Source organism: Serinus canaria, chromosome 3 (genome assembly GCF_022539315.1).
Source record: "Serinus canaria isolate serCan28SL12 chromosome 3, serCan2020, whole genome shotgun sequence".
NCBI lineage: Eukaryota > Metazoa > Chordata > Aves > Passeriformes > Fringillidae > Serinus > Serinus canaria.
In genome coordinates this window covers 26,061,798-26,074,783 of record NC_066316.1, presented here as the reverse complement: position 1 = coordinate 26,074,783, position 12,986 = coordinate 26,061,798, and the positions used below count along the sequence as shown (strand labels likewise).

Below are 12,986 nucleotides of genomic sequence, written 5' to 3'. Positions count from 1 at the left end.
AAAACTATTTTATGCCAAAACTGTTTTATGCATCCAAGAAAATATAACTGGAAAGCAAATATAGGTTCTAGGAACTAAACTGAACAGCAAGCGAGCAAGTCTCAGCGTTCACTGTCAGAGCAGCCTGATCTGCATGAGCAGCCTTTTCTTCTGATCTGACCTCAGCACAAAGATAATGCCTTTCAAGTGTGGTGACTAAACCTGCTAAACTATAAACCAAAAGAAGTACAGAATTCTTACAGAAGCAACAAAGAGCAGTTATGTGCAAAATCTTACAACTAAATTGAAAAACTAACGATCTCCCTCCAGGAAAATGTTAAATTGCTCTTCTTCAACAGCTGCTGAATGACACTAAGAAAGAGGCCACACCAACATGCTTATAAATTTGCTATTATTATAATAATTTCTTTTTCAGTTTATAAGAAAGTATTGAAAACCAATATATTGTAGTATCAAACATAAACTTTAAGCTGTCCCTTAGGTTTTAATGACTAATGTTGTACCAATTTTATAAAAGTGCAAACTCATCCAATCTTCCAAAGTTCAAAAGATACCACAGTTTTGGGAAACATTTGGAGCACTCATGAATGGCTAAAAGGCTTTGTTTCATCAGATTTTTGGGGAAGATTTCCTATTTTCTTTGCTAACAGAGACCTCCACATATTATGAATATCGTCAGTAGGAGAAGGGGAAAAATAGGCAAGATAACAACACAACCTGTAAAAAATCTCACCTTCCAAGTCAAAGTCATTAACCAGCAGAAACAAGTGGTATTAAGCCACGAGCTGGTCAACAGGTCTTCAAGAGACAGTTCAAGGCAATCCTCTCCCATACAAAAAAGAAACATCTGTTTTATTTGACAAGATCCCTTGTATGACTTTACATTCCCAATCTTGGTCTTATACATTAATTTTCATTAATTTACATTTCATTCATTTTATTTCATAACTGAAGTAAAACTTAGAGATAAAATCTTCAGTAACATATTCAAATAAACAAGCTCTAAACTTGCTAATTAGGGGGCAAAAAAACCCCATCAGAAATGACAAAATTTAGGCAGTGGGCTCAAATCTTTTGGTGGTAGCCAACCATCCCCAAATGACAGCGCAGGCATTTTGAAGTGATGCTTTGAGCATAATCAGTAAGTGATAGCTGACTAAAACTAAACAGGTCTGAAATGGAACATCAGAAAAGACTCAACTGGTTCACAGTTCACAGCAGACCTTACTCAGCAGAGATATGAATTCTCCACAAGAACCCAAGAAGAGCATTTGGAGCAGATGTCCCCTCGCTGCTGTCACCCTTTCTGCCAGGAGAAAAAGAACTTGCTGGTGATTGTGTGGGTACCAGTGGGACAAACCTTGAGGCTTCCTTTGACTGTTAGGGAGCACAAGAAACCTGCTTCAACCACTCACTGCTCAGGTGGAGGATGGGTCATTCAGAAGAGGACAGGGTACTACACCAAACTGGGGTTGTGAATGCACCAGAAACTAAAAGCTTCCATTTTCCATTTTTGTAGACAATTAAAAAAATCTGTCAGTAACAACTGAGATGTGCCAGCAAAAATTCATAGGCTTTACCAGAGATCCAAGAACTATTTAAGCAATTAATTAATAATTTTATTCCTTCATATTCCTTCCAATAGTATCTTTTTGATTCACCCATGTAAAAGACATAAATTTCTGTCTTGAAATCTGTTTATTTTTCTAAGTTAAAATTAGATTGTCACCAAGATGACAATGGGAAAAAAAATATTTTATATGCCTAAAATGATACATATTTTAGTCTAAGAATAAAATTTTATAAAACACTCTGCCTGGGCAAGAACATCCTTTTAATCTACAGTGACATTGTGACATTGATTTATGTGCAGTACTGCACCTACATCAGTGAGAAATATTTAATATCATAATAGTACTTAAAATATTATAAGCTGTAGCCCTAGTTTTAAAATAGTCTCAAAGACAAAATGAGAAAATTGGAGTATTAAATATCCCTGAACCCACTCTTAGAAGATTAACCATTTGGATGATATTTTTGCTATAAAATCTGGAAGTGGCTTCATTAGTCAATCCTTTCATTACTGAGAACTAAAAAGGAAATTTTAGTATTTTTATTATTAAAAACAAGTTCAAGCATTATAGAAAGAATATTTAATTCTTTTTTTTTCAAGAAGATCTAGACATAATATATAGGATGCATTCCCAGAAATGGGTGAATTTTGTTGGCATTTTGAAAGACTAGGATTTTACACAATCACAAAATAAATAAATTACTGTTGTCACATTTTGGAAAATGGGTGTATGGTTCTTGGGCCTGTATCCTGTAAGGCTGTTACAACTTTTCTTGTATTTCAGTACTCCTAATGTAATTATCTGAATATTTTAAATAAATAATAATTTATTAAAGATTAATTATTAAAGATTAATCTCCATTTTAAGCTTTAAGTCTCCTGTGTCCCTCACATAAATATATAAATGGTAGAACTTCATTTAATGACAAAAATAATCTTGTTTCAGGACTATATAACTTTAGTTTTGCTAAATATCTTTTGCAGAAGATGGAAGGTTTTTTTCAATGTAGAAACAGAACAGCGACTGAAAAATAGTTTTTATCCACCAAACCATTCCATTTTCAGAGTTGCATCCACTTTTTCACCTTATAGAGACATTATGACTGTTATTATGTGAAAAAAATTCACCTAAAAACTTTAAAAGTATTTCTTTTTGTGCAACAACATCACCAATTACTATTTTCTAAATTTATTCTCTCTTAAGCACCCCTTGGAATACAATGAAGATGCACAGCTACTGCTGAATGCAATCACATTTCATGCCTCTACCAAAGCTATTAGAGCACACATAAATGGTGCTCCTTTTTAATAGACTTCACATTAGGAAAACAGAAGAATCCAACCATCTAGAAATTTTAAAGAGCATTACAATGTGATCTGACATTGAACAATGTAGTTCTAACAGCAGTGATTAGAAAATACCAAGTAGTCATGAATTCACTACAGGTGAAAAGTTGTCAGTTTTGTTCCACCACATTTTCACAAGGGCACACACCAAATTTGTGTTCTTATTAACTGTTTCTTGTGTGTGTTCAAGATGACTTGAAAGCCACAGCTGACTTCAGGGTTCAGAAAAATGGGGACTGCAGCTGTATGGTGGTTAGTGCTGCTGGCATAACACGTCTCGTGGTGACCAACACACTTTAATAATGACAGGATTTCCCTAAGCTCGCTTTATTATATCATGCTCTTAAAATGCATCAAAGAACAACATCATCTCTAAGCTCTGAATTATTATCAGTGAGCTGCAGTTAAGGATAAGAAGTGTTGCTAAGTTTTGCATAATGCTTGCTGTTACAAGTAAGCGCTGCTTTTCCATTCTTCTAAAAATGCCATTTCAGGGTTTCAACAGTTCTGCTAAACCTAGACTGTAAGTGCCATGCTTGAATCTATTTTTTTGGAAATATGCCCAACAATAAATGATCCACAATGATCTGAGGACAGCACTCTCATCCAAGAACTTAATCAGATTAATGATGTATTTGTTTTATAAAAATTACTAACATTAAGCTTGAGAATACCTAATTTACATATTAAATGGTTGAAGGGAAAAAATACTAGTGGTTTTATAAAATTAAGATTACAAAATTGCCTATTGTCTTGAAAATTGTAGCCAAATTGCAGAGATGCAAAATAATAAATAAGTGTTCATTAGCAGTGTTTATGTAAATTCATTAGCTGACGTTTAGTTGATCAAAAGATTTAATGATGTTTACATTTTAAAAGAATTTATTAAGAGCAATGTTGATCTCATAGCAGTGGCAGTAACACCAACATCACATGCAGAACTTTCCAGTTCTTTTGACCTAAGGAATATAATTAATACTTTAAAAATTTTACTACATAATTAAAAGGTTGAATGGAGCACTGAGGAGAGGTGTGAAAGTACAGTTTTATATTAACAGAGAGACCTAACCAAATGAATTAAATTATACAAAACTGATGACCTTACAGGGTTGATCTAGGGTTGATCTCATCTCCTTATGGGGTTAAGAAGGAAAAAAAAAAGTTACCTTATATTCCTCATTGGTTTCTTTAATGCTGTAAATACTTAGTGGCTCTCCACCAACTTCGTAATTTCATAAAAATATTACAATTACTAATCAGATTTTCAAGAAATAAAAAACTAGCTCCCGCACAATTAATTAGTCTGCAAACAAGTTACTTAGGTAAAATACTGAAGAATATGATTTATCAGCACAAATATACCATTTTTGCCACATCAAAAGCAAGTTAACTCTTCAAATTGTGCACTGGTAGAGCCTATTTCCAAACCTCACTGGGTTAAACTCTGCATCGAAAAACAATGAGAAAAACAAAATAAGAAGGTGCAGTGAAGATCAGGCTGGCATTTGCCATCTGGCACAGTAAATCTAGGCTCTACTGGCACACAACAATTCAACAAGTATCATGCCCCATTCCAAAGACTTCCAGAAAACTTACCTCTGCCTTCATGTGATGAAAAATGTCACTTGATAAAACAGACTCTCACCTGGAACCCGAGCTTTGTAACAAACCAAGATGGTCCAGAAGCACACACTTGATCCAGGACTCTCCTGGAAATGCTCCTAGGCCAAGCAAAGGACACAGTAGCTAGGCAATGGCAACCCAAGCTGAAGTCTCTACTACTACCAGGCAGTAGTTTCTAGCAAACTCTGCTAGTAGTGTAAGAGACATCATCTTCCCATTAGCAGCTGCATAACCTCTACAATTCAGTATTACAGATACTAAAATAAGAATGTTTCTGAGGACACCTCCAAAAAGCAGGGCCTCCAAGAGTAAAAACAATAGAACAACCCTTCCTTCCTTTGCTGGGAGGGAATGGTGGGAATACTCACAAGAGATGCTGGTAGTAAAAAAGTTCTTCCAATGACAGACAATACCTTCAAACCCAGAAGAAGAAAATGAGCTCAGTTTCTCCAGAAGACAGGAAGGTGGTGGTAGGAAATCTATGACTTATATGAAGAGTTCAACAAACTTGCTTCCCCACTGATGTACAAAACTCAAATTGTTTGGCACTTCTGTTGAAAATCCAGGCCTACAACCGAGTAGTATAGGAACAGCAATTGCTGGCAGACTTGTATCAACAGAGCCCAGCAGTTGGCTCTATTTCAGCTCCTATCTAATCCTTATATTATACTGCGCTCATCACCACAGTATGTGAATTCACACTAATGCGATGTTATAGCTAAAAAACAAAGCCAACAGAAAAATGTGAGCAACTCAGGAAACCTGCAATTAATATTCCAGCACAGACTCAACGGTGTTCCAACACCCCCTGCCATTCCCCAGCCGTGAGTTCATTCTAGTTATATTCTGATGTAGGCCACAATGTGATATTAATCCATATGTTTTGACTGATAAATCACCAGCCTACCACAAATAGGACACAAACTTCCCCATTGTTTCTACACATCAGAGTAACTCTGAGCAACCCGGTCTAGTGAAAGGCATCACTGCCCATGGAGGAGGAATCAGAAATGGATGATCTTTAAGGTCCTTTCCAACCTAAGCCATTCTATGATTCTATGGTTTGTGTGTTTGTGGGTTAATGTGTTTGTTGTACAGCGCTCTCAGCCTAATAAAATTTTTTGCAATAATATGGAAAAATATTCTATGTACATTCTAACTTAATCCTGCCTACATACTGTCTTGGGCACAGTACTGTGCTCTTTTATTTAGATTTTCATTTCCCTCTCCAGATACAAAAAATTTATCCAACTTGCTAACACAGAAATTGAACTTCAATCTCATAATGATTACATCAAGAGATCAACACAAGTCTACTACAGATGTAGCTGTAAAAATGTGCAAATAAATAATAATAAAAAATACGAAAATTACACAAGCACTTGTCCCAATAATAGATATATTTCGAACTACTTTTACTGTACCAGTTTTCTAATACAATCCTGTGATGCAACAACCACTAAAATAGGTAGGTAACACACAGTGATGCTACAAAAAACTACTTCTGTTTTAACCTCCCCTCTCACTGCATAACATCTTCCGAAATCCACTTCCCTGGAAATGTTAGGAAACCTGCTATGCTTACTATAAAGGAACAGTGGCATAGTGGGCATAAAGTGTAGGGTTTGGTAACAGGAGGCTCTAGGAAAGAACTGAGACAAAGCCATGAACTGTCCTGTGCCAGGCAGATAGAGCCACCTTGGAAATCCATGGGAGTATACCCCCCTTCCACCCAAAAAATTAAACCAAAGTACACCACTTCTGCTCAGATATCTTCTCAGAAACAGTGGCAGCCACTGGAGGAGGAAAAATGGAAGAGACACACAGCAGATGATGATGTTGGAGACTACTAGCGCTTGGATGAAGTCAGAGGAGGTACAGCCCCAGGAGGATTGTGGGTGGATAAACCATGCTGAAGTCAGCACACACCCAGCAGTAGATAAAAGTCTATTTGCAAACAGAAAAGAACACACAAAGTCTAAAAAGCAGCAGTGAGCAGGCTTCTTCATTAAGTCCTCACATGGTTTACTTATTTGCACGTATTAATGGACTGCAGTGAAAAGCACTGAATCCAAAACATTAACTGATGAGGATAGGTGAGTCTTGCTTCAATCTGATGACAACTATTCACTGAAGATCTACAACCGTGCTTCTGATGCGAATTTTCAAAAAATCCTAATACCCTAAAGTTACAACAGTTCATGCTACATATTCTATTTCTTTTCTATTTGGGGTTGACAATAAAGCAATAAATAGCATAAATTTAATCTCTGATTTTTAATAAAATAATAAAGAATGTTTTGTTTTCTGTGAAGATATACTAACTAGAAATTCTAAGGAGAAACTATCTATTTTTCTTTTTGGTAGGTTCATGCCATTTTACAATGCTCTTGTACCAGGCTCTAGGGGCTGTACAGATTAGCCATGACTTGAATAGAAATTCATTCTTTTTCTTTGCTGAATGAATGCCATTATTTGCTGTGGGTTGTAAGTACAGTTATATTTCTGAGAATTTTATTTCTGTCTATAACAGCTCAAGAATAGGAATATTACTTATGTTCCATTTCATAGTTCTGAAAGTGTTTTGACCCCACATAGAAATTTGAAGACCTTTTCTGAATAGGGCCTTCTATTCACAGAATGATTTTTTTCTGTATTATTTTATTAATACAAACACACTTCACCTAGTGAAAGCAGGTCTTACATAATATACAAGAGGCATCTTATTACATTGTGATAACTTTGAATAGAGTCTTTTGACTATGAAACTTATTTTTTCTACTTAAGTGAATGTAAACTAGGTGGATAATGAGAAGTAACATTTTTAGAAATGACCTTCAGGTGATATTTAAATAAAAAAATACATGCAAATATTTTCAAATTCAAATAAAATATCCACAAAAATAGGCTTGAATAACAAAACAGTGAAATAGATTATCTTGTTTCACAGGACTTTGTAAGTGTTTGAGAAATGAATTTCTATTTTTTTTAGTATCCCTTTAGAGTTAAGTCCAGGGCTGATACTCTGTCAGAAAGGTGTCATCATCCTACTATAGCTAGAATACTTCTGTGATTCAGCACCTTTACTTTTTCCAGAGTTTTCAGGAAACCATTAAATTTGTAGCAGCTTTGCAATTTCTGTACGAGTAGCAGCTGTTGACTTAGGACAACTTTTCCAAAACAAAATATTGTTTCACAATCAGATTATGGCACTAACCACTGAGACTGTGCATTAGGTTAGCCTTTGGTTAGTTTGCTAAATATTTAGCATTTATTTTCCCAGGCTTTTGATAGCAGAATTCTCCCTCAAATTTGCTCACTGGTTAATTTGTTCACAGTGACATTGCCATGAATTCACCTAACTCTTGTCTTATTTAGTCCTGAGAGGATGCTGAGGGGAATTTTTTTGATATAGCAACTACTGACAAATAGTTTGTTAACATTAACAATCTTATCAGTAATCTGTAATCTATTTGGTCTTCATGGAAGTTCCAAGCACAAACTAATGGTTTTGATGTACCAACATAAGAACAAAGTAACTTGGCACATGGGAAATTTAATGTAACATCAAAAAGGACATTTACTTTACAAGTATCCCTGAAATGCCCAGGGCCATTAGAAGGAACAATTCAATTCTGGAGGCAGATTCACCGCACAGCTCATATTGGCTCTCCAGAAAGAGATCCCTGAGGGGCTTCTTCATAGGATGGGACACAAGAAAGACCATGAAACACTCAGCCAGTAAAGGGAAGACATGAGACTTCAGCAGTGCTGACCAAAGTGTTCAGTTCCACCAACCCCTTGATGTAAACTTTTAGTCCTGCCTCTTTGCCTCCTATTCATAGTCTTGTACAGCTCAAGCCCCGGGACAGGGCAGAACAAAAATGAGAGTGTGGAGGGAAGGACAGGAAGGGTGGTCTTCACCTTCAGCTGCAGAGACACTTTAGGTGGGCTTAAAATGCTTATGGGATCAAAATCAAGCCATTACAGAGTTCCATTCTTTCCATCAGCTCCTCTGAGTGATGCCAAAGAGCCAGCTGTGTTAGTAAGCTATGTCCCATACATCTGTTCTCAAGAGAGGAACCAAAGTCTCAAAAAGACAGAAGCACTGTGGGAGACAAGATGCCCTTGAACACTCCCCTGAACACCGTGAGAAGGCAAAAAAGACTACTTGGATGCAAGTGTGCTTAAAAACTGAAAGTAAAGCTAAATGTCAAATTTTCATGGTTACCTTTAGGACAGTAGCAGGGAGACTTTCACAATATCAATTGTTAGGACTATTTGCATCTCTAAACAATGAAATAGATTGCATATGCACTTGTATGCAGATAACAGTATGTAAACAGAATTAAACATTCCTTTCAAAGAAAGCCTTTAAATATTGTGGTTCAAAAAATATAAAATGGAATACTGTAATTATCCAGATCACATATGATATTATTTTCAGTTAGAAAAAAAAAAAAGCTAAATATTTTCCTTAGGTTAATTTTTGCTACCTGATGCATGTCATTTAAAACTTACCTCCCATTAATAAAAATACATAGGCAATTTAATAATAAACTTTGAAAGAGTAACCCTCAAAATATATTAGTGCACCAATAGCAATCCTATTAAGTGAAGCATCATTTAGAAGTGTCAATGGCTCTTACAGCACCGGTTGCAATCCCTTACTAATTTAACATTACAGCTTCATTTCTTGTTCTAATCTGATCTAATTTACCCTTCTTATTTCCTTGCTTCTGGATATGCTAGGTTTGCCACCCAATGAGTTTATTTCGCTAGTCATTCACTTTTAACTGTAAAACCAAACTATTTGAGGGGAATAATCTCCCTGCAATCCAACACAGGATAAAGAGCTCTTATTTATGGAGCATTTTGTGCCTTGAATTGAAGCATTATTGCGAAGAGTGAGCAATAAACAAAAACACCTCAGGGGCCTGGGAGGAGCAATGTAACCAATTACATTTAATTAAATCAAAGGATGGGAGCCCTAGGGTTGAATGAGCTGAAGAACAAATTTGCATTAACACCTAGAGCCAAACAAGTAGTTCTTGGTTTAGTCTGGAAGCACAATTGTTGCCATCTATTCTCTGCACTGAAGGGGGGCCATTAGCTAAATTCTTAGGAATTGTTTGTCCACTGATGAGGGGCTGCCTTCTCAACATTTCACCTGCTCACACAGGAAAATTGCCTACTAAAATAAACAGCTTCTTCTGAAACCCAGCAAACAAACACCAGTACATGATTCACAAGTTTGCAATTCTGTCACACTTTTGTCCAGAGTCAACAAAGAGAACTCTGCCAGGGCTCACACACCTAAGGGAAGTGGAGACTCTCTGAGACCTATGTGGGTGGGTGAGGGGAGAAGAAGCAGGAAGAATTAATCTGGCCATAATGAATGCTATAAATTGAAACACCCAGGATAATCATTACCTACAGCACTTCAGGAATGGATGCAAACACCGAGCCTTTCATTTAATGAGAAAAATTTCTAACACTAAATTACCAGTGTAATGCACCTCGAGCCTTTCTCTCCCCTGTCCAGAGTCAGGAAAGAAAGATCATGGAAGTCTGAGATGAGCAGGGAATGGAAATTTATAACCACAACTATGAAAATTGTAGAGAAATTAAGAGCAATTAAATATGGAAATTTTAGGAGTCCCCAACTCTGTGTTTTCCCAACTATGATTCTGTAGGGAAAAACTGGAGAGAAAGACTACAAAGACTTCATCCGTCACCTACTGCTCTTTTTTGAATGCTTGTTGCACAGTTGTGAAAAAAGAGAGAGTTTACATGTAAAGAGGGTGATTTTTTTGGAAGGTGTCTATGAGAAATTTGGCAGGGTAGCAGTGACCAAAATTCTTTTTTCATTATTTTAAAGATATACTTTCAGGGATTTGTAAATATAATAATTTCAAATCATTAGAGATTCAAACTTATTGTCCCATACCTCATCCCAGATACACAGTATGCCTTAATCTACATCTGCCAAAAGCATAAATTAGTTTATCCATTTTAGGTTATACAACAAATAAAAAGGAATGTAATGGTTTCAAAACGCTGCCCTAAACCTAAGCTAAAAGGCTGAATTATTAAAATAATTTTTTAGGCAATCAGTGATCATTGTGCCTTAAAAGTGCAACAGCCAAGATTCTCATTTTGAAAAATGCTGAACATGCGTACATAATATTTTCTTAGCTCTTGTTCCTTGAATATTAAGATGGAGAGTACAGTAAACAGCAAATGACTTTTGCAGAGGTCTACATACTCTGATCGCAGTCTTTTCAGGAGGTAAGCTGTTTCCCTCTTGACCTTCATTTTCTTGCTTTGGAAGAAATGAAATTGCAGCCTTACTCTGCAAAGTGACCATATAAAAATATAATTTTATTCTTACCAGACAAACTTCCTTCCTTTATTTACTCATAGCTACATTTTCCTCTCATAATGACAAATAAAAATATGTTTTAGTGGCCTTTTATACACTGTTAGACCCTTAAAAGCTAAAGGAGATCTAATAGCTTTCTTTAATGACAGAAGAAGTTGACTCATATTTTCATCTCGTTAAAGGAGGTAGTATCCAGCTTAAAATGAGAAAACTCTATTTCAGAGCAAATTTCTGTTAAAGATGTGCTTCCAGACTACACCTACTCCAGTCTTCCAAATTCAGCAGTAAACAGTGACCTTTGTGTCAGTTCTTGTGATAATGAGGACACAGGGATTGTGAGATAGGTTTGTTAATCTGGAAAAAAGCTCCAAACAAACCAAACACAACACTTGTGCTCAAGGTGGGTAAGTTTTTCCATTAGATCAAACAGCTGATCCAACTGACAGATTGGTACCAAAAGCCAAAATAAGGCACAGCAATGAGTGTAGATGATCATGTACTGGGAGTGACACAAGAGATAGAACAGGACGACCTCCTTTAAGCAGCAACACATCAGCATAGCATAGCATATAGTGGTACAAGACCAACAAGTGACTAGCTCACAATTTACCATCACCTTAACTTAGACATGTTTCTCAGTGGATCAGACAAAATTATCTCAAAGCTGAATTTGTGTGGAGAAGCACTACTATGTTCTGGAAGTTGCTTTCCTATTTTGTTTTAGAATGTGCTTAGCTAAAATATTTTAAACCCATGCCAAGACAAAGACTCCAGTTTCACATGTATAGCCCTTATCTGCCTTAATCCACATTAATTATAAAAAAATCCCAAACAAGATTTTTTGCAATACACATGTACTTTTACTTTATGGATAAACTGCTCTGAACATCACTGCTTTCCCCTTCTTTAGGTAACTAAGATCTGATACACTTCCTAACTCTTGGGCTTGATCCCTGCAAAGAGGGGTAAGGGGAGGTAGACTAAGATTTATTGTAGCAGGAAGAATACGACAGGAGAGTAGAGGCAGCAGGGCAATGGTAGTAGGAGCCCTTGAAAAAAATCCTTTATCTTACATCCTACTTACACCTTCCAGTGTGCTTATAAAGAAAAAGACAATACTGCATGTGCATGAAATTAGCTGTGTTTCTGCCAGGGCTTTTTTAAAGCTCATGGATGGCATGTCAATCAAAATGAATACTGCTAAGTTTGAGGTGTGACATTTAGAAAAAAAAAACATTTTCTGGAGAATCCTCTATGCCAACTTTACTTATGAATGAAACCAGTCAATGGCAAAACCCTGTGAAATTACCAGCTATTTCTGTACATTCAGAAGTTTGACACCAAGCCTACTGCAGCCATCCACTATGGCAGTATTGAACCCTAGGATTTATCTACACACAGAAAGCACTATTCTGGAACTTAGTGTCCATGCATACAGCAAGTACATATTTCTTGAATTACTATATTGCACTATTTTTGAACAGCTCAGCTCTCTTGCTCAGCTAAGAAACTTTGTCATACATGAAGTAAGTAGGACTCCCTTTAGATTGAAGGAATGAAGGCAGAATAGCAAAGCAGATAGAAGTGCAGCAAAAACAGCTTGACAAGTAATTTCAGGCATAAGAAATGGTAGAACAAAGGAAGAATGATATATGGTTTACATGAAAAAATTAGAAATATCATAACTATGACACACCTGCCATAACAATTCACCTCCAGCTCTTCTCCGCCATGTGAAGCACAAAACAAGAAGTCCTCACAGTGGTCAATCTGATGATGCAGTAGCTCTGTGAATTTACAGTGCTGAGGAAATACATACCAGCCACCTTTCTAAATACTGACTTTCTTACAAGATCTACAAGCAATCACAGTGTGAGAGAGCATTTCAGTCTCGCAAAGTAATAATGTACCTGCTGATGAGCAGTATGACTTCAGTCTGCACCCTGGATCCCTACACACCAGAGAGCCGCTGCTTGCATCACAATTAAGGTTTTACACTAGTCCAGACGGAAGGTGGAGAGAGGTGATGTCAAGGCTGTTTCCAAAAAATTGCTAATT

General features: G+C 36.4%; 1 protein-coding gene across 2 annotated transcripts in view; it reads right to left on the bottom strand.

The window, feature by feature from the left end:
• Nucleotides 1-12,986, bottom strand: part of CAMKMT (calmodulin-lysine N-methyltransferase) — a 212,371-nt gene that overhangs the window by 166,660 nt on the left and 32,725 nt on the right. The gene's annotated exons all lie outside the window — the stretch shown is intronic.